Source organism: Solanum lycopersicum, chromosome 9 (assembly GCF_036512215.1).
Source record: "Solanum lycopersicum chromosome 9, SLM_r2.1".
NCBI lineage: Eukaryota > Viridiplantae > Streptophyta > Magnoliopsida > Solanales > Solanaceae > Solanum > Solanum lycopersicum.
In genome coordinates, this window is record NC_090808.1 from 11,165,001 (window position 1) to 11,184,965 (window position 19,965).

Genomic DNA, 19,965 nt, shown 5'->3' on the forward strand with positions numbered 1-19,965 from the left:
CCTACATTGAACACCGAAAGTATCATTAATCATTTCATGAACCCAATCATGTTCACTCGTATCATCTTGTTCAACCCTAATTTGGCCATGTGGTGGAAGTATATTATATTCATCCACACACATCGAATTAAAAAACGTATCATCCTATCCATATATTTCTCCATGATCAATTTGTACGAAATATCTAGATTTAAATCCATTACAATACAAATGAACCATAATTATATTTGGTTTAAAAAATTTAAAGCACCTAGATGCACTACAAGGACACCTAATTTATCTATTATTCTTGAAAATATAAAGAGTCATTATATGTTCAATAAAATCTCTAACACCGTCAATAAACTCAAGTTTCAAACCAACCCAGATTCATAATGCATATTATACATCCACAAATGATGGCCATCTAAAAATATATAAATAATCAATTATATTAACAAATTAAATAATAATTTTACTACATTAAACTAATTTATGTATTATTAATATAAATACTACATACAAAGTTAAAACTTAATTAATTAATGAATACTAATTAACCAAGTTCAAATATATCAAGCTGAGGTTCTAGTTAAGTTCAAAATTAAGTTTCTATTAATTCATAATTAAGTTCATATTCCTAATTAAGTTCAATTTAGAGTAACTTCAAGATAAAATTAATCATAAGTTCTAATTAAGTTGTAATCCAAATTCCTTATAAAATTCCAAATTCAAAACTAACTAGCTAGTGCTTAAATCCCAAATTTAATTTATAAGGTCAACAAGATTTTAAGTTCATATTCCTAATTAAGTTCAAGTTATAATTAATTATAAAATCTTAAGTTGTAATTCAAATCCCTAAAATACCAAATTCAAACCTAGCTAATCTTAAAATCTTAAATTCAAGCTATTAGTCATAAAATTTCAAATATAATTTAAACAAGTCCAAATTCTAAATTCAAACTATTCTTAAAATCATAAATTCAACGTAGTCCTAGAATCCCAAAATCAAACTACTGCTAAAATGTCAAATTCAAACTATTAGTCCTAGAATCTCAAATATATTTCAAATTAGTTCTAAATTTCAAATTTAAACTAATCTTAAAATCGCAAATTCTGACTAGTCCTAAAATCTCAAATTTAAACTTTTAGTCATAAAATCTGAATTATAATTCAAGCAAGTCCAAATTCCAAATTCAAACTATCACAAAATCAATGTAGTCCTAGAAACCCAATATCAAACTATTGCTAAAATTCCAAATTCAAATTATTAGTCCTAAAATCTCAAATATAAGTCAAACTAGTCCTAAATTTCAAATTCAAATTAATCTTAAAATCACAACTTCAAACTTAGCGAAACATCTCAAAATCAAACTAATTAACTCAAGAAATACCCAAATTCAACCAAGTCTTTAAATACCCTAAATCAAACTACTCCCAAAATTTGTGATTTAAACTAGCTAGTCCTAGAATCCAAATTCAAAAACTACTCATAAAATACACTAATTCAAACTAGTCATAAAACACCCTAATTCAAACTAATCCTATATATACACAAATTCACTCACTAACTAATAATCCCTGATTCAAATTAACAATCAATAAATATAAATTCAATAAAATAATTATAAATAAATAACTAACAAAATAAAAATATATATCTATTTGATATTTTTTGATGAATTAATAGAACCTAACCTTAAAGGAGAAGGAGATATTGAAGAGAGAGGAGAAATAGGTGGCGGAGGCGGCATCTGATTCAACAACAACAGAGATGCGGACGGTGGAGGCGGCAGACTCGCGGTGGGTCCGGCGGTAGCAAAGACGCAGTGGTCTGGCCGATAGCAACCATGCAGGTGAGAAGTGGAGGGAATTGGAGAGAATTTTCAGAAATTGGGAAAAATCGTGACTTTGTTTTAGATATTTAATGAAAAGCGACGGACATCGTCTCTTTGTCCGTCACATTTTTAAAAATAGTTTACCAAAATTTTGACCAATAAACAATGGACTAAGAGATAATGTTTGTTGCTTTTTAAAATAATTGATCAAGATAGTGTTTGTTGCTTTTTAAATAGTTGATCAAGTATTTTGAACAATAAGTGACAAACATAACGATGTTGTTCATCCCTATGATAAAAAAAAATTAGTATCTTAAATAAATTAACAGCGACGGAAAGCATGCAAAATGGTTTAATTTATAAGGAAAAGGATAAAAAATTCCCATAAACTATGTGAAAGGAACAAAAATCCTCCATTTATAATTTGTCTAAAAAATGATTTTATTGTCAACACTTTGGATCAAAAATTCCCTTGCAGTCAATATTTTGATTCAGAAATGCCCTTATAGTTACATAATGGGTCAGTATTGTGGCTCAAAAATGCCCTTACAATCAATACTTTGATTCAAAAATTGCAAGAAAAGAATCGCAACACGTATTATACTCCCCTTAATTAAAACATCACTTATTTTGTTGTGATGATGTCATCCAATCTTATATACCAACTTCTCAAAATATTAATGATGTCTTCATGATCAAACCACATTCACGAAGATGTTGCATGATTGAACTAATCATGATATATCATTTTCTGGTTTCATGAATATGACAAGGCTTTTAGTGTTAAATACATTCTTGAAAATCATTCTATTAGTAAATTCATTATTGCAAGTAAATTTCTCATTCAACTTGTTCATAAGAACAATCATCCCATGGACACTTTTATTTATAGTTTATTTTCTTGTAGATAACTTTATACAAATGTCCTTGATGTCATTTGAACGTCTTCTCGTTGGGGATGAGCATAGTCTTGTTAGTAAACAGTCACGACGCAGACCATGGTGATTGTCACCCACACTAACTCTCTGGTGGGAGAATAGTTATTACAACCCAACTAACAAAATTAACACAAACCAAAGCATTTAAAGATACGAAAGCAAATTTAAATGTCTAATGGAAAATTTTTGAGTTCCCATAAACTTAGAAAGACTAACAAAAAAATGTGGAAATAATGCCTAAAATCTGAAAGTCAATGTACCAAAACATCTAAAGTTCAACAAGTCTAAGGAAAATGGGTACAAGACAATTAAACATTCGAGTATTTAACTAGAAATCGGTGTCAGAAAATAGCGGACAGAAATATAGAGAACTCATGGCAGCCCGGAAGAACTAGCTCACCTTTGAATTCAATTGATTACTTATCACTTAGATGAATTATGTCAGTAGTCTCTTGAAAATGCCCTGTACTCAACAAAGAAAGAGTAAGTATAGTATCAGTATACAACCACAATATATTGATAAAATCACACGCTATTCAAATGAGTGAAACATATACAACCATTACAACATAACAACATGCATATACAAAATATAACACATATATCAATTAATCATGACCCACTTACAATTCCACATTCTCTTTAAAAAGTAATAATGACAATCAAATGGTCCTCTCATGGAACCCATACCCAAACTATTAGTGCACCGAAATATGTCACCCGATCCAAGTTAGTGTGTCGAAACGTGACACACTTTCCAATATGTATGTAGGTACATGACATCCGATCCCAGTTAGTGTGTTGGAACGTAAAACCTAATCCATTCAACAATCCACAATCACAATCGCAATGTACATTCTCAAAATCATACAATAAAGTGTTGATTTATCGCATACAATCATTCATTTATACACATTTTCATTCGGCGTGATCAATAAAGCAACATTCATACATATACATACATTATAATTAAGAAATTGCCAGCATACATCACAAAAACAAGAAATCAAATCATCATCTACCTCGAACAAAGCTTGAACCCTTCTAAGAAACTTGATTATTCTGCTTCAAGATTTTTTCCTCTTGTTCTTGTTCTACAGATAAACAATATAATGTGAGGATCAATACGAGGCCTAATTATCAGGATTATGATCAAAACTATCAACCCTAGGCCAAACTCATGAATCTAATATGCAACTAGGGTTTTTCTGCACCATCCAAACTACTTCAAAACCCTCCCCCACCACTAATTACCCATGAATTTACATTTTACAGATCGAAAATTGATTAGGGGAGTGAACACCTTACGTTTAACTTCAAGAATGGTGAAAAACTGTCAAGAAGACGGGTTGGTTCGTCTCCTAACTCTTTAAAACAAAGTTTTCATAGTAATGGCGTTTTTGGGGTTTATTTTTTACTTAATTCGCAACTGGCCCGCTATGTTGATCACCATCCCGCCGCAGCGATCCCTGCCTTGGCGGCTTGCGCGGAGACAATACATGACATTTTCTAGAGCCTAACTTGAGTGTCATAAGGTTTAGATACTGCTTTGAGGTCTATTTTAATTAATATAAGTCATTTAGGTAGAGTATAAACTAAAACGTCCATGACATCCGAAAACAAGTTCAATGAGGTACTAGCGTGCCTTAGCCTATTTGACTAACTTTTAGGAGCCGAAAATTGATGAAAATTGGTGGAAGGGTGTCTAACACGTATTATAGTTAGTTCATTGTCAAAAAGTCCGGGCACGACTCCCCAAGGAAAAACCAAGGGTCCTTGAGGAGGACCCTTGCAATTTGGGGTCAAAGGACTGCTCAAGGCAGTGTGCACATACGAGTGCCATCGACTAGGTGTGTGCCAATCGATGGGGCGTCGATGTCCACCGTCGATGGTCGATTAGAAAAATCTTGGAAGGGTAATTTTGACAACTCTCTGTACTTACCAACGGATATGCATCAAGGAAGAGGGACTGGTCGTCGATTAACCCACGATCCGTTGATCGTGGTGTCGTCTGTAGTGACTGGTTTTCACTGCACATTTTCACTTAGGTTAATTAATTAATTATCTTATTTAGGAATTTAATTAGGGTTTAGGAGAGGTCTAATTAATTTAGTTAGCCCCCTACATAGAGCCGTAACCTAATTAGACTAACCTAAACTCTAATAATTCCCAAACCCAAAACTGTCTTCCTTTTCTCTTTCTTTCTCTTTCTTTCTCTTTCTAGTGAAGAACTCCATTGAAGACCGAGATAAAGGAGGGTTTAAGGGATGAAAATATTCAATTTACTCCATCAATATTCATCAATTAGTATGGTACGAGATCTCTTTTACCTTTGAGACCTCTTTCCTCAAAGGGTTTCAGCAAATTAATTTCAAAAATTGAGTTTTCAAGTGGGTCTTTTCCAATCTCAAAATTTATGTTATGCATAGATTTGTTTATGATTTATTTTGGATATTATGAATAGATTAACATTTATTTTAACTCAATTATGTTATATCTTGATGAATTGGTCTAGTTTGTAGAAGATGACATGTTCCCCTTAATCTTAGGTTGTGATCTTGATGAAAATTGTGTAATGTTGATTCAATTGACTTGGTTATTGGTTGAATTACTATTACATGATGTTATTGTATCAAAAATGGGTATGTTAGGGTTAATTATACTCCTATCATTCTAGTTCTTGAGTAATTGCTTTAGATTATGATTTTGACCTAAGTATATTCTCTTAAGCTATAAAGTAGTGATGAATTGTGGTATAGTGATTCAATTGGCTTTGTTGTAATGTTGGTTATGGTTATATGATGATACTACACCCTAATTGGGTTGAGTAAGGTTTGATTGTAAGACCTTGATGATGAATTATGACGGAGACTTGGTAAGTCTTGTGATCCCTATTCTTCACTTTAATAATGGTTAATTGTGATTAAATCATGATTTTGTATTGGAGTATGCCTTGTATTAGGATTTATAGGGTTGGTATAATGTTAAATTGAAATGTCTTGACTATGGTTTGTGAGGTGTTCGCAAAGATGTAAATGTTATAAGTATGGTAATGATTTACCAATGTGCCTTATTATGAAGTGATATGAAAATGTTAATGTGCTAACCTCACCTATATAAATTTTAATGAAGTACAATACTGTAACGACCTGTTAGTCGTTTTGAGCAGTAGAGTTTATTTCTGGTAATTACAGTCTGAGTCGACGGATCCCACGACGGACCGTCATGGGCATGACGGATCGTCGAGGGTGTGTCGTTCAAAAACACTTAGAATTCTGAAAAATTGGGTACTGAGAACAACTCTCTGAACTTCGCGACGACATGGTAGGACGGACTGTCGTGGGCACGACGAACCGTCACAGGACCTTCAGTAAATTTAAGTCTCTAAACTCTATGACGACTCAGCAGGACGGACCGTCGCAGGCACGACGACCCATCACAGGCTACGTGACCCTGAATGGGTCAAATTTCTGTTAAATGTTTTAAGGGGCGTTTTGGACTATTCCTGCTTATAATTATAAAGTTAGTGGTTGAATATTAATAATCCAATTTCTTGAGGGTTAAAGGAGATAACCTTAAATTAATTAGTGGGTTACTTTTGTCATCTTTTATACCTAATTATATGCTAATTAGGGTAAAAGAAAAAGGGTTTGAATAAGAAAGATAGAAAGAATAGAGAGAAGAGGGAGAAACGATCGAGAGAGAGAGGAACGAAGAAGAAAGCAAAGATTTTGAGGATTAGCTTGCTTGATCACAATTCTTCGGTGGAGGTAGGTTATGGTTTTTATGATATTTCATAGTAAACTCTCAATAGCGAATGATATGTATTGGGTGGTATTGTAAAACCCTTCTATATGCTTAATTGTGTGTTTGCATGATGTGACGATATAATTGTGATGAAATAAGTATGATGAAGCTATTGAATCCTAAATCTTGAAAACCTCTTGTTAATGATGATGCCTTGGTATAAAAGAAGGCTTGATGAACTAAAAGAATGAGGTTAGGGGATCGGGTGTCACGAACCGACACGTAGTATTAGGGGGATCGGGTGTCACGAACCGACACGTAGTATTAGGAGATCGGAGTGTCACGTTCCGACACAAGAGGAATAAAGAGAGGAAATCTTGAATTATGGTAATATACTCAGATTTAATGAACCTATTTCCCAAGTGAGTATGGTATAGAGGCTTGCGTCCTAATGGGTGTACTTGGCGTTATTATCAATGATTCTTATACTTGTTGTTGCTACCTGTTGAGTATTGTAGTTGATTTTATGATATTATCTGATATATGCTATTTTCTATTTTGAGTTGACCGATGATATCTACTCAGTACTCGTGTTTTGTACAGACCCCTACTTGCATGTTTTCCTTTTGTTATTTGTGGAGTGCAGCAAACGTATCGTCGTCTTCAACTCAACCGCAATTCTAGCCAATCTTCATTACACCGGATTTCATGGTGAGCTAACGCTTCTATCTTAGACTGGATCTTCTTCTTCTTCATGTCTTGATGCCTTGAAGTTCCGGCGTGGACTAGCTTTGTATTTATTCTAGCTTTCTAGATACTCTTAGAATTAGTAATTTGAGGATAGATGTTCTTGTGATGATGACTTCCAGATTTTGGGGATAATGATAAGTTTTGAGATTTAGAACTTGATTATTGATTTTGTTAATGAGTTTTAAGTCTTCCGCATTGTTTTCTAGTTATTATGTTTGAAATGTTGGGGTTCAGATTGGTTGGTTCGCTTACATAGTAGGATAAGTGTGGGTGCCACTCGCGGCCCGCTTTGGGTCGTGACAAACTTGGTATCAGAGCATTAGATTTGTTGGTCTCATCACACAAGAACGAGTCTAGTATAGTCTTAAGGAACGGTAGGGGGGACGCCTTTACTTTTCTTTGAGAGACTATAAGACTTTAGGAAAATTCCATTCTTTCTTTCTTTCGTGCTATTACTTGGATCCAATTCGTATCTAGGTGATACAAATTGGTATGTGAACATCTTCACTCTATTTCGCAGATGGTTAGAACTAGAGCAACAACTACGCCAACACTAGCACCGGCAGGACAGGGTGCGTCTGAGCAAGCCACTGGGGCTGTAGCTCAAAGAGGGGCAGTGACAAGAGGCCGTGGTAGAGGCTGCAGGAGGACGTCCTCTAGAGGAAGAGGACAAGCACCTGGCCCATCTGGTACTAGGGCGGTGACTCCTCCACAGACTGAGGAAGTAGTAAGAGAGGGTGAGGAAGCGGAAAATGAGCAAGTGCAGAATGAGGAATTGCCACCCCAACCTACCCCAGAGATGATTAATCAGGTTCTTGCCTATCTTAGCGGGTTATCTGATCAAGGCCAAACACCTCCAGTGTTTTCTGCACCAGCACCTCAGGTACTGGAGGTACAACCTGCAGCTACTGGTACTCCCCGCATGGATGCCTCATTGGAAATAGGCACGTTTCCTCGATTGACTACAGGGCCTATAATGACAAGTGATCAGCATGAACTTTTCAGTAAGTTCTTGAAATTGAAACCCCCAGTCTTTAAGGGTGCTGAATCTGAGGATGCCTATGATTTTCTGGTTGATTGTCATGCGCTACTACACAAGATGGGTATAGTAGAACGATTTGGCGTTGAGTTTGTGACTTATCAGTTTCAAGGGAACGCCAAAATGTGGTGGCGGTCACATGTTGAGTGTCAACCAACAAAGGCACCACCTATGACTTGGGCATCATTCTCTAGCTTATTTATGAAGAAGTATATACCCCGTACTTTGAGGGATAGGAGGAGAGATGAGTTCTTGAGCCTAGAGCAAGGTAGGATGTCGGTTACTGCATATGAGGCTAAGTTGCGCGCATTATCCAGGTATGCCACCCAGCTTTATTTCAGTCCACTAGAGCGGATTCGCCGTTTTGTGAAGGGGTTGAGGTCAGATTTGCGGATTTTAGCCTTACAGGTAGCTGCTATAGTGAAATCCTTTCAGGAAGTGATAGACTTCGTGATAGAGGTGGAGGGAGTGAAGCCAGATGACTTCACCTTGGCATCGACATCTAAAAGGTTTCGTAAGGGAGGTGAGTTTAATGGTTCTTACTCTAGAGGGCAGGATTCAGGAGGTTATCTAGCCCGACCTATTCAGTCTTTACTACAAGCTGTAGCTAAGGGTCCACCGCAGAACGGTCAACATTTTTCTGAGTTTGGAAGTTATCCCCAGACTCTGTCATTCTCACAAGGACCTATGCTTGAATCTAGAGAATGTTATGGATGTGGAGAGACTGGACATATTAGGAGGAATTGTCCAAAAACGAGTTACAGACCCCCAATAATCAGATGTAGAGATGGTCATGGAAGAGGTCGTTATTCGGAAGGACGTGGTGGCCGAGGTAATGGTGGTCACCAGAACGGCCGGGGTAACGGGTAAACTGGAACTACTGCAGCGCAACATGGTAGGGGCAACAAGCAGACAGGTGATAGGGCCCATTGTTATGCTTTCCTTGGGAGGTCTAAAGTGGACATCTGATGCTGTCATCACAGGTAATATTTTGGTTTGTGATTGCATGGATTCTATATTGTTTGATCCTGCATCCACATTTTCTTATGTATCTTCCTCATTTGCTAATGGTCTTAATTTACATTGTGAATTGCTTGACATGCCTATTCGTGTTTCTACTCCGGTGGGTGAGTCTGTGATAGTTGAAAAGGTGTATAGGTCTTGTCTTGTGACTTTTGTAGGGAGAAATACTCATGTAGACTTGGTTATCTTAGAAATGGTTGACTTCGATGTAATTCTGGGTATGACTTGGCATTCTCCAAATTTCACAATCTTGGATTGTAATGCTAAAACTGTGACGTTAGCCAAGCCTGGGACAGATTCGTTAGTGTGGGAGGGTGACTACACTTCCAATCCGGTTCGTATCGTCTCCTTTCTTCGTGCTAAGAGAATGGTTAGTAAGGGTTGTTTAGCTTTCTTGGCACACCTCAGGGATGATACTACCCAAGTACCTTCAATTGAGTCGGTTTCGATAGTCCGCGAGTTTTTAGATGTGTTTCCTGCAGACCTTCCTGGTATGCCACCGGATAGAGATATTGACTTCTGCATCAATCTTGAACCGGGTACTCGCCCCATTTCTATACCCCCTTATAGAATGGCTCCCGCTGAGTTAAGGGAGTTAAAGGCCCAACTTCAAGAGTTGTTGAGCAAAGGCTTCATTAGACCAAGTGCATCCCCTTGGGGTGCTCCTGTTTTGTTTGTGAAGAATAAGGATGGAAGCTTTCGGATGTGCATAGACTACAGACAACTGAATAAGGTAACGGTTAAGAACAAGTATCCTCTTCCTCGCATTGATGATTTGTTGGATTAGTTACAAGGCACTTGTACCTTCTCAAAAATCAATGAGGAAGGTGTTTTGAGAATTAAGGGAAGGGTATGTGTACCCCGCGTCGATGATTTGATTCACACTATCCTTACAGAGGCTCATAGTTCAAGGTATTCTATACATCCTGGTGCTACCAAGATGTACCGCGACCTAAAGCAACACTTTTGGTGGAGTAGAATGAAACATGACATTGTTGATTTTATTGCCAAATGTTCAAATTGTCAGCAAGTAAAATATGAACACCAGAGGCCCTGAGGAATACTTCAGAGAATGCCCATTCCAGAATGGAAGTAGGAGAGAATTGCAATGGACTTCGTGGTTGGTCTTCCAAAGACAATGGGTAAGTATGACTCTATTTGGGTAATTGTGGACAGATTAACTAAGTCTGCTCACTTCATCCCGGTCAAGATGACATACAATGCAGAGAAGTTAGCCAGACTCTACATCTCAGAAATTGTTCGATTGCATGGAGTTCCACTTTCCATCATATCAGATAGAGGTACACAGTTTACTTCTAAGTTTTGGAGAACATTGCATGCTGAATTAGGTACTAGGTTGGACCTTAGTACTGCATTTCACCCTCAGACCGATGGTCAGTCTGAGCGAACAATTCAGGTGTTGGAAGATATGCTTCGTGCATGTGTGATATAATTTGGGGGTCATTGGGATAACTTCTTACCCTTAGCGGAGTTTTCATACAATAATAGCTATCACTCAAGTATTGATATGGCTCCTTTCGAAGCATTGTATGGGAGGAGATGTAGGTCTCCCATTGGTTGGTTTGATGCATTTGAGGTTAGACCTTGGGGTACTGATATTTTGAGGGATTCATTAGAGAAGGTGAAATCTATTCAAAAAAAGCTTTTAGCGGCTCAAAGAAGGCAAAAGGAATATGCAGATCGAAAGGTTAGAGACTTGGAGTTCATGGAGGGTGAGCAAGTCTTGCTGAAGGTTTCGCCCATGAAAGGGGTGATGAGGTTTGGAAAAAGAGGTAGGCTAAGACCGAGGTATATTGGACCATTTGAAGTACTTAAGCGAGTAGGGGAGGTGGCTTATGAATTAGCCTTGCCACCAGCACTCTCAGGAGTGCACCCGGTATTTCATGTGTCTATGCTGAAAAGGTACCATGGGGATGGAAACTACATCATTCGTTGGGATGCAGTTCTGCTTGATGAGAATTTGTCTTCTGAGGAGGAGCCTGTTGCTATTTTAGATAGAGAAGTCCGCAAGTTGAGGTCGAGGGAGATTGCATCCATTAAGGTTCAATGGAAGAATCGGCCAGTTGAAGAGTCCACTTGGGAGAAGGAGGCTGATATGCAAGAAAGATACCCACATCTGTTTACATATTCAGGTACTCCCTTTCGCCTTTGTTTTTCTTCTCGTGATCATTCGGGACGAACGATGGGTAAATTGGTATCTATTGTAACGACCTGTTAGTCGTTTTGAGCAGTAGAGTTTATTTCTGGTAATTACAGTCTGAGTCGACGGATCCCACGACGGACCGTCGAGGGTGTGTCGTTCCAAAACACTTAGAATTCTGAAAATTTGTGTACTGAGAACAACTCTCTGAACTTCGCGACGACATGGCAGGACGGACCGTCGTGGGCACGACGGATCGTCACATGCCCTTCAGTAAATTTCAGTCTCTGAACTCTGTGATGACTCAGCAGGACGGACCGTTGCAGGCATGACGGCCCGTCACAGGCACGACGGCCCGTCACAGGCTACGTGACCCTAACTGGGTCGGATTTCTGTTAAATCTTTTAAGGGCATTTTGGACTATTCTTGCTTATAATTATAAAGTTAGTGGTTGAATATTAATAATCCAATTTCTTGAGGGTTAAAGGAGACAACCTTAAATTAATTAGTGGGTTACTTTTGTCATCTTTTATACTTAATTATATGCTAATTACGGTAAAAGAAAAAGGGTTTGAATAAGAAAGATAGAAAGAATAGAGAGAAGAGGGAGAAACGATCGAGAGAGAGAGGAACGAAGAAGAAAGCAAAGATTTTGAGGATTAGCTTGCTTGATCACAATTCTTCGGTGGAAGTAGGTTATGATTTTTATGCTATTTCATAGTAAACTCTCAATAGCGAATGATATGTATTAGGTGGTATTGTAAAACCCTTCTATATGCTTAATTGTGTGTTTGCATGAAGTGACGATATAATTGTGATGAAATAAGTATGATGAAGCTATTGAATCCTAAATCTTGAAAACCTCTTGTCAATGATGATGCCTTGGTATAAAAGAAGGCTTGATGAACTAAAAGAATGAGGTTAGGGGATCGGGTGTCACGTTCCGACACAAGAGGAATAAAGAGAGGGAATCTTGAATTATGGTAATATACTCAGATTTAATGAACCTATTTTCCAAATGAGTATGGTATAGAGGCTTGCGTCCTAGTGGGTGTACTTGGCGTTATTATCAATGATTCTTATACTTGTTGTTGCTACCTGTTGAGTATTGTAGTTGATTATATGATATTATCTGATATATGCTGTTTTCTATTTTGAATTGACCGATGATATTTACTCAGTTTTCGTGTTTTGTACTGACCCCTATTTGCATGTTTTCCTTTTGTTGTTTGTGGAGTGCAGCAAACGTACCGTCGTCTTCAACTCAACCGCAATTCTAGCCAGTCTTCATTACACCGGATTTCAGGGTGAGCTAACTCTTCTAGCTTGGACTGGATCTTCTTCTTCTTCATGTCTTGATGCCTTGAAGTTTCGTCATGGACTAGCTTTGTATTTATTCTATCTTTCTAGATACTCTTAGAATTAGTAATTTGAGGATAGATGTTATTGTGATGATGACTTCCAGATTTTGGGGATAATGATAAGTTTTGAGATTTAGAAGTTGATTATTGATTTTGTTAATGAGTTTTAAGTCTTCCGCATTGTTTTCTAGTTATTATGTTTGAAATGTTGGGGTTCAGATTGGTCGGTTCGTTCACATAGTAGGATAAGTGTGGGTGCCACTCGCGGCCCGCTTTGGGTCGTGACAAATACTCATGCAATTATTATTGAGCTATGATAATGATGATGTTATACAAGGATAAGACCCTATGACCTACATTAAGCTATGATGATTAATAAAGACATTTCAAAAAAAGGACTCTAGCTTAGCACCAAGTGAACTAGAGTGAGGAGTGTCCCTTCCCACATACGGAAGGTAGGATCACTAATGTACTATTGATATTGGAGACTATAATTCATGTAGCATAAAGAGGGTCCCAACTACATCTCCTAGTTCTTGAACTATGTTTCCCCCCGTATAGGAATATTAGCTAATGGATCCACGTAGATTTTATGTTCATGTTTTGGTACTACCTTGACAAGTAGTCCACCTTCCTTCGGTGTAGGGTTTTATGACACTGGATCCCATATTATCTCATTTGGTCTATGTCGGTTAAAGAAATATGTTCCCGAAGGTAAAATGAATTAATGTAATGCAATCTCACTAAGATAACCTAAGAGGTTTAGCTTAGTCTAGGTAGGGTATGGGACTCTACCTAAACATCGCACTGGTTAGCCTTGAAGGAAGTCTTAGGAGGATGTTCTTATGTATGAATATGTTTAAAATGGTATATGATATGTTTATGATGAACTTCCACATTGTTAATACTATATGTTGATTAGTTTTACTTATGAATATGTGTTGATCTACATTGTTAAAGTATGATGATATGTACTCTTAAATGTCATGCTATGTAAAGTGGGAGGTTGGTCATGATTCTTGTTGAGTTACTTGATTGAGTAAAGTTATGGGTATTTGCTTGGTCATTGCACTTGTTGACTTAATAGGGGTTCATGGGTTACTTTGTTTATGTTATATGAAGTTTTATTCATGCTTGTGGTTATGTATGACTTGATCATAGAGTTACTTTATTATGTATTCAATTATATGATATGCATGTTGACTTGACTAGATTTGATGTTGTTGGTTTTGTAATATACGTGCCTATGACTTAATGAATATTCCTTATTGATTTGGTATGGTCTTGTTTAATGTGCATAAAGGTTTTCAAAGTAAATATCATGCTTAATAAAATGTCCTCTTTTATTATGTTTTCATTATATGTGTGCATATGGTCTATTACTTAGTACAAGTGGTGTACTAAACAAATTTCTTCCTTTTCCCCAACATTTTAGGTTTCAGTCGATGAAGGCTTTTGGAGACGACATTGAAGAAGACTTGGAATTCTCTACATCCAAGTTGGGTAGGTCCTCACTTTCCTAGGACATTGCCACTATCAAGCCTATGATGTTGCTTTAGTTTTAAGACCCTTATGTTTCATTTATTTTCATTTCGATATTAAACATTGTATGACCTATATGTGGTCTTGTTTCATTGATGTATGGGCTAGGTGCAATTTGACACACTCTTATTAGATGGTTATGAGATGAGACGACTATTTGAGACTATGTTATATTTTGTATATCTATGTGCAATAAAAGTAGAAGACCAAGTAATCTTGCTATACGAAGGGTCTATGTATACTCGATATATATCTATTACGTGTATGTAGAGGTCTATGTAAACACATTGTAAAAGTAATGAACATTTTTAAATTTCCGCTAATTTTGACTTATGAATATAATGATGTAAGCTAAGAGGCTAGTCTTAGTCCTCAAAGAGGAAGACGATGCCGGATACGTCTAGGAGGTATTCTTAGATTTGACAAACTTTGTATCACAGCATGAAGTTAAATATCTTTGAGTCAATGTCTCTCTCAACCACGTTTATGTAGGTTCCTGTTCATAATTTTGAAACGTACCACACTTATGAATAGGAATCTATATGATGCTTAAAAAACTCCCACTTTCTTAGAAGCCCAATATCATGCCTCTAGAGTTTAGCTCAATATGCTTTTGCATCTAATCCTCTTGTTGTGATTACAGGCAATGAATACTCGAAGAATGTGGCATAAAGACTACATGAAGAGATTGCCAATGTGGGGGCTCCTCCCCGTAATTATCAAGCCCCTCCTCTTGATGAATATATGAATGATGACCAAGCTCCGTCCAATCCTCCTCCTTTGACGGATGGTGACATAAGGGCTGCTTTTCTCCATATGGACCAAGCCATTAGTACCCAAGCACAAGCCTCCACTACTCAAGCTCAAGCCATGACGGCCTAAGCGAATCGGGAGGTTGTACCCCAGCAAACCATCAAGTTGCTACCATGGTCTCCCTTTTGAGGGATTTCACTAGGATAGATACCCATACTTTCGATGGGTCCAAGGTTAAAAAAGAGCCCCAAGAGTTCATAGATGAAATCAACAAGATCCTTTATGCTATGGGGTTGTCTACTAGTGAGAAGGTCGAGTTATCCACTTACAAACTCAAAGATGTGGCCTTAACTTGGTATATCCAATGGAGGGAGAATAGGTCGTTAAGAGGTGGACCGATGACTTGGGAGGTGTTCAATAGGGCTTTTTTCGATAGATTATTTCCTAGGGAGAAGAGGTAAGATAAGGTGGTGGAGTTCATCAAACTTCGTCAAAGAGGTATGAGTGTTCTTGAATACTCTTTGAAATTAACTAAATGGTCAAAATATGTTGCTTCTTTGGTTTCTAACACTAGAGATGAAATGAGTTGCTTTGTGATGGGGGTTTCAGACGACTTGCAAGAAGAGTGTCATTTGGCTATGCTACATGACAATATGAACATTTCTCGTCTCATAGTTCATGCTCAACAAGTGGAAGAGGCAACGGCTAATAAGAAGAGTAGAGATGCCAAGAGGGCAAGATATTTTGATGGTGGTTCTTCTAAGGGTAGGCTTTAGATTCAAGACAAGACTAGGTTCAAGAAGATGATGTCCAATCAAGTTCTTTCCAAGTTCCCTAAGGCTAAGGATGATAGGGTGTCTAACCCTAAGCCCCTAAATGGAAGGGATACTAGTTCACCTACCAAGAAACCAACTTGTAAAAGTGTGGCAAGAAGCACTATGGTGATTTTCTTAAGGGGGCGGATAATTGTTTTGGTTGTGGTAAAAATGGGCATAAGGTTCGGGATTGCCCAAAGTGAGGAGTCAAGACAAGGATAGTGGGAAAGCAAGTCGTTCTGATGATGCTGTGGAGAAGAATCACTTCTATGCTCTCTTCTCTAAGGGTGAGCAAGAGACTTCTCTCGACGTGGTGACATGTATGTTGAAAGTCTTTTCCATTGATGTATATGCTTTACTTGATCCAGGGCGCTACATTATCTTTTGTTAATCCCTTTATAGATACGAAATTTGATACTTTATCCAACATTCTAAATGAACCTTTTATGGTGTCTACCCCAGTGGGTGAGTCGGTTATTACAAAGAGGGTGTATAGGAACTTCCCTATAATGTTTCCCAATAGAGCTACTTATGTTGAAATAGTAGAACTTTATATGTTTGATTTTGATGTCATATTGTTATGGATTGGTTGCATGCTTTCTTTGCCTCTATAGATTGTAGAACGAGGGTGGTGAAGTTTAACTTTCCAAATGAGCCTGTTTTAGAGTGGAAGGGGGGAAATTATATTCATAGAGGTCGTATCATCGCTTGTTTAAAAGCTTGTAAAATGATCTCTAAAGGGTTTTCATACCATGAAGTACCATAGAGTCGGTCCCCATAGTGAGGGAATTTCCGAAGGTCTTTCCTAATGATCTTACTGGCATTCCTCCCGAACGGGAAATTTATTTTGGTACCGATTTGTTACCGGATACAAATCCCATTTCAATTTCTTCTTATCGGATGGCTCCAGCCGAATTGAAAGAGTTGAAGGCTCAACTGTAAGATTTACTAAACAAAGGCTTCATTAGACCTAATATTTTTCTATGGGGTTCTCCAATTTTATTTGTGAAGGAGAAGGATGTTCCCTTAGGATGTGAATTGATTACCTCTAACTCAATAAAGTAAGTGTTCAGAACAAGTATCCTTTCCCTCGGATTGATGACTTGTTTGATCAATTCCAAGGGAGAAGCTACTTCTCTAAGATTTTTGACTTGAGGTTGGTGTATCACCAACTTAGGGTGAGAGGTGAGGATATACCAAAAACAACATTTAGGACTATATATAGTCACTATGAGTTCTTAGTAATGTCCTTTGGTCTCACTAATGCCCCGACGACATTTATAGATCTCATGAATAGAGTGTTTCAAAATTTCCTAGATTAATTTGTCATTGTCTTCATTGACGACATCTTTGTATATTCAAAAAATGAGGTGATCTCATGGACCATTTGGGGGTGGTGTTACAAGTACTTAAGCAGAACTCATTATTTGGCAAGTATAGCAAATGTGAGTTTTGGTTTAGGTCGATGGAGTATCTTGGTCATATCGTCTCTAGTGAAAGAGTTGAGGTTGATCCAAGGAAAATTGAAGCGGCCAAGAATTGACCTAGACCATTGACTCCAATTGACATTAGGAGTTTCTTGGGTCTAGAGGGTTATTATCGGAGGTTTGTGGATGGTTTTGCGTCCATTAAATCTCTCTTGATTACCTTGACCCAAAAGAGTATGAAATTTGAGTGTCGGAGGCATGTGAGAGAAGCTTTCAAATCTTGAAATATAGGCTTCCTTCCGATCCGGTGTTGACTTTACCGGAGGGTACAAAAGTTTTTTTATTGTATATTGTGATGCATCTCGAGGGGGTTTAGGGTGTGTTCTTATGAAACATGGGAAAGTAGTAGTCTATGCCTCTAGACAACTTAAGGTGCCTGAGAGAAACTATCCAACTCGTGATCTTGAGTTAGAGGTACTGGTGTTTGTCTTGAAAATATGGAGGCATTACTTGTATGGTGTTCACGTTGATGTGTATGCCGTATCCAATATGTGTTTACTGAAAATGTGTTGAATCTCTCACAAAAAAATGGTTGGAATTGTTGAAAGATTACGACATGAGTATTCTCTATCACCCCGGCAAGGCCAATGTGGTTGCGGCTTCTCTAAGTCATATGACCATGGGTAATGTGTCTCATGTAGATGAAGCCAAGAAAGACCTAGTGAAAAATATTAATAGGTTGGCTAGATTGGGTGTGAGGTTGGAAGATTCTCCAAATGGTGGTTTCATGGTCCATCATAACTCTGAGTCATCTTTGGTAGTTCAAGTGAAGTCCAAACAACACCTTGATCAACCATTGATGGAGTTGAAGGAATCTGTTCTCTGTAAGCTTAATGATTCATTATTGTCTTACTTTGTTTATGTTATAATGAACTCTTAGTCATGCTTGTGGTTACTTATGACTTGATGATAGAGTTACTTGATTATGTATTCAATTATATGATATGCATGTGACTTGACTAGATTGATGTTGTTGGTCTTGTAATGTACATGTCTATGACTTAATGAATATGCCTTATTGATTTGGTATGGTCTTGTTTAATGTGCATAAAGGTTTTCAAAGTAAATATCATGCTTAATAAAATGTCCTCTTTTATTATGTTTTTATTATATGTGTGCATATGGTCTATTACTTAGTACAAGTGGTGTACTAAACAAATTTCTTCCTTTTCCCCAACATTTTAGGTTTCAGTCGATGAAGGCTTTTGGAGACGACATTGAAGAAGACTTGGAATTCTCTACATCCAAGTTGGGTAGGTCCTCACTTTCCTAGGACATTGCCACTATCAAGCCTATGATGTTGCTTTAGTTTTAAGATCCTTATGTTTCATTTATTTTCATTTCGATATTAAACATTGTATGACCTATATGTGGTCTTGTTTCATTGATGTATGGGCTAGGTGCAATTTGACACACTCTTATTAGATGGTTATGAGATGAGACGACTATTTGAGACTATGTTATATTTTGTATATCTATGTGCAATAAAAGTAGAAGACCAAGTAATCTTGCTATACGAAGGGTCTATGTATACTCGATATATATCTATTACGTGTATGTAGATGTCTATGTAAACCTCAATGTAGAAGTAATGAAAAGTTTTAAATTTTTTTCTAATTTTTACCTATGAATGTAATGATGTAAGCTTAGAGTCTAGTCTTAGTCCTCAAAGAGGACGCCAACGCCGGTTACATCTAGGGTATATTCCCGGATGTGATAAAACATCAGAATTAGAGTTTTAGACCCCCATTTCACAACATACATTCAACCCATATAACTTAGAAACTACCCATTTAGGATTAGATCCGTTTCAGGAGTTCCACTCACCCCAATTAAATTGCGTAAAGTTGTACGAGTTCCTTTACATCTTAGATATTACTCATGCAATAAACAATTCATTCTTAGTTCTCTTATTTATTACAAAATTTTTCTAGCACTCACCCCAATTCAATTCCGTAAAGTTGTACGAGTTCCTTTACATCTTAGATATTACTCATGCAATAAACAATTCGTTATTAGTGCTCACCCCAATTCAATTCCGTAAAGTTGTACGAGTTCCTTTACATCTTAGATATTACTCATGCAATAAACAATTCTTTATTAGTGCTCTTTTTCATTACAAGATTTTTCTAGACCTCACTAGCTCCAATTTCATCTAGATATGCACTAGGCTAGGAATTCTCATGTTACTACCAAAAAATTTTCGACCCAAATTTTTTTGTGATGAATTTTCTATAACGACGAGGACAAGTCTTTACAATAGATACTAATTTACCCATCGCTCATTCCCGAGTGAAAAACTATGAAAAATGGATTAAATTAAGGGTGGAGTAGTACCTAAATCACCGAACAAATGTGGATACTTTTCTCATATGTCATTCTTTGTTTCCAAAGTAGCTTCCTCAACTTGACGATGCTTCCATTGAACTTTTTCGCAGTTAATATCTTTGGTCCTTAGCTTGTGGACATCATAGTCACGATCACAATGTGTTCATTATCATACCGAAGGTCTTTGTCTAGCAACACTGAGTC